The sequence below is a fragment of the Microtus ochrogaster genome, chromosome 8 (assembly GCF_000317375.1).
Source record: "Microtus ochrogaster isolate Prairie Vole_2 chromosome 8, MicOch1.0, whole genome shotgun sequence".
NCBI lineage: Eukaryota > Metazoa > Chordata > Mammalia > Rodentia > Cricetidae > Microtus > Microtus ochrogaster.
In genome coordinates, this window is record NC_022015.1 from 20,109,822 (window position 1) to 20,113,492 (window position 3,671).

The following is a 3,671-nucleotide window of genomic DNA, read 5'->3' on the forward strand; positions in this document are numbered from 1 at the left end:
GAGAGAGAGAGAGAGGTGCTGCCTCAGGACTTCCCCCATGTGCTCCCAGCCTGAGTTCTTTGGGTCCAACTTCCTCAAGGGAATCACTTTCTTGGTTTGACCCCCTGACTTCCTGTAACCCTCGAGCCCCACAGCTTCCTACGCCCATAGTTCTTAAACAAAAGGAAAAAAAATTGAGTATTTGCTACAGTTCAAATACACTTCTCTCTATGCACACATTGGAACTAACTTAAGGGGAGGCCCTGGGTTCAGTTCCCAGAATGAAGGTGTGTGTCACGGTGTCCAGCTGTCATGCTTGCCCCTCCCCCTTCCCTTCCTCTTATCATGGCAGCTATGAGACTCTACCCTTAGAGATGGTTTAGTGTAGTGCCCTATAAATCTTATGAGACAGCCTGAACCCTTTCTCACTTTAAAAGGTTTTATTTAATTTATGAGTGTATGGTGTCCAGGATGGCCAGGTGGAGGCATCAGATCCCTTGGAGCTGGAGGGGCAGGAGTCGGCGAGACACAGCTTGGGTACTTTTATCTATAGAGCCATCTCACTGTGTAGCTCAGGCTGACCTTAAATGCAAGGCGATCCCCTGCTTCAGTTGTGATGGTTGGTTTTCATGATCACACTCAGCTGTGTAAATACACACACACACACACAATTTCATGTAAACTGGTGTTTTGCCGTGTGAGTACTGGGAATTGAACCGTGGTCCTCTGAAAGAGCAGTCACTACTCTTAACCTCTGAGCCGTCTTTCCAGCCTAGAACAAATCTATTTTACAAGTGAGAAAGGCATGTGTCCAGACCTCAGCACAACCATTGGGTTGTAAAGCTCAGCTCGCAGACAATACAACCTGTCAAAACTGAAACAAAAGCCTCATCCATCAAAGTCCATAGTTCTGGGAACATCTCTAAATGTGCTAACCTTGCTTTTTGGCTTCTGTGGTTCCTCCTCTGGCTAGCTGTTCTTGTTGACTGAAGTATGTCAACCCAGGATATGGTTTTAGTGCTTAAACACTCACCCCAAGAAAGGCTCAGGGCTACCCTGAGACCCCGAGCACCCAGTGTAATCACCGGGCAGCTAATACAGACTTTCTATTGTGTTAACCCACATCTGAGCTGTCTTCTCTGGTGATTACCCCACAGCAACACGCATGTCGGGGGCCATGGGGTTTGAATATTTGTGTTTCCCCCAGAATTTATGCTGAAATTTAACTCCAACGCAAAGGTATCTAGAGATATGGTTGTAAGAAGACAGAGGGAGAAAGTGCCATTTTTGAGGCAAACAAAAACGTCCCAAGACACGAACTGTTTTGCTCTAATTCAGGCAGACTGCAGAAACTAGACTGATAAATTAATGAGTATTCTCACCAGGTGTGATGGCTCACACCTGTAATCCTAGCATGCAGGGCCCGCAGGTACTTTGAGCTTGAAGCTAGCCTGGGCTATAAAGCTAGACCCTGTTTCAAAGCAAAAACAAAGAGTTAAAGAGATGTGAAAGTCTGCCCAAGCCTGATGACTTGAGCCTGATCACCAGACCCCCCTAAAATGTCAGCCGCAGGGGCCAGCATCTGGAATATCTGGAAGATGGCAAGCAGCAGGCAGGAGAGAGGGCATTCCCTGCCTCGGCGAGGAGGGATAGAAGGACAGACTCCCCAAGATGGTCCTCTGACCTTCACATACCTCTTGTGTTCATCCCCCTCCCCGCACCAAAAAACCAAGGTCAGGTGTGGTGGCACTGTTAGTCCTATCACTCTGGGTGGGAGAGGCAGGCAGATCCCTAAGAGTTCCAGGCTAGCCAGGGCTGCACAGTGAGGTTATCTCAAAAGCAAAAAATTAAAATTAAAACAAAATAAAACCCCAAAAGAACTGGGCCAAGAGGTGGTGGTGCACCCCTTTAATCCCAGCACTAGGGAGGCAAAGGCAGGCAGATCTCTGTGAGTTCAAGGCCAACAGCTAGGGCTGTTATACAGAGAAACTGTCTCGAAAAACCAAAATACAAAGAGACAGTTACTTAAGTTTTTGCTCGTTTGTGTCTCTTCGTACCTGACCCCATCTTTCTCCCTCCGTCTCTCTCCTCTCCCTTCTTCCTCTCCTTCTCTCATTTCCCCCACTTCCTCCCTTTCTCTACTCTCCCTCCCCATCCCAATCATCCATTCCTCTTCCTCCCCTTCCTTTTCTCTCTCTCTCCCTCTCCCCTCACCCCCCCCTTCTCTCTCTTCTCCCCCTTCCCAGGATCCACCCAGGCCACTTTCAAACACTTGTTCCACTGGCCTTCCTGCCTCCAGCAACCCCTTCATCCTTTTTCTTTGCATATTTTTGTGCAGTTGATTTTTTTTAAATATTTATTTATCATGTATACAATATTCTTTCTGTGTGTATGCCTGAAGGCCAGAAGAGGGCACCAGACCTCATTACAGATGGTTGTGAGCCACCATGTGGTTGCTGGGAATTGAACTCAGGACCTTTGGAAGAACGGACAATGCTCTTAACCGCTGAGCCATCTCTCCAGCCCATGTGCAGTTGATTTTTAAAATATATATGCTTTCTGCAAGTTCAAAACAAAAGCATTTGTTTGGCTGTACCTGAGCTGCTCGCTCGCTCTCTCTCTCTCTCTCTCTCTCTCTCTCTCTCTCTCTCTCTCGAGGATCAAAAAGATAACTCTGAATTATCTGATCTTAACCTAACATTCTGTTTTTCTTTGGAACAAGATCTTACTATGTATCACTGTGTAGACCAATCTGATCTTTAACTCCCAGAGATCCGCCTGCCTCTGCCTTCCAAGAGATGTGAGCAAAGATGGGTGTGTGCCCCCTGCCTGGCCTTAACTGAACATCTTTTGAAAAGAGGTTGAAATCTCCGAGTGGTGGTGGTGCACCACCACCTGGCTAGTAATTAGTAATCGATTTTTTTAATAAAAAGAAATAATAAAATGAAAAGAACCTCTCCAAAGGTGTCTTCTTGGTTGTTCCTGCCTCGTTGTCTTCGCGTTCCAAGTTTTGCATCTATAGTCCGAGCACTCACATCAGCATCCATGCCATTTAAGAGTGTTTTCTCCCAGTCTAAGGATTTTATTTCATTTTTTAAGAAACAAAAGTAGTTCTGAAGCATGCCACTCTGTAGCTGGCTCGAGGCTGTATCTTCTTCTCCATCTTTTAGCACCCACCTTCTTCCTCTGTGGTTCAGCTGCATCCTTTTAGGGCTTTTTCCCTGAGCAACCCTCTAGACGTTTTGTTTTCTGTTTTGTTTTGTTTTAGATTATAATATCATTACAACACTTCTCCCCTCCCTTACCCCTATCCAAGCCCTCTATATACCCTTCCCCCTCTATCTCACTTTGAAGAGTCTTCCGGGGTTGAGGCTGCTTAGCTGAAGCAGTATCATTTAACCGCCTCGCTGTCTGCTCTCGGATGATGAGAAAATGCAAGTAGGCACAGGAAGTGTATCTAACCTGCTTACACTTCCTCTCTGAACAGAGAGGTTTCACAACCCCGGCAGGAGCATACCCCTCCCTCCACCCCCACCCAGTGTCACCAGCCTGGTGGCCCTGAGAAAGTTCCACTGCAAGGGGCCCCATGCAAGAGGCATCACCATTTCCCTCTTCCACCCTGTCTAGGTTGCCAGAAAATCTCAAGAGCTCTCAGGGACTGAGGCTGGACCCCAGGTCCCTCCTTGGCGCAG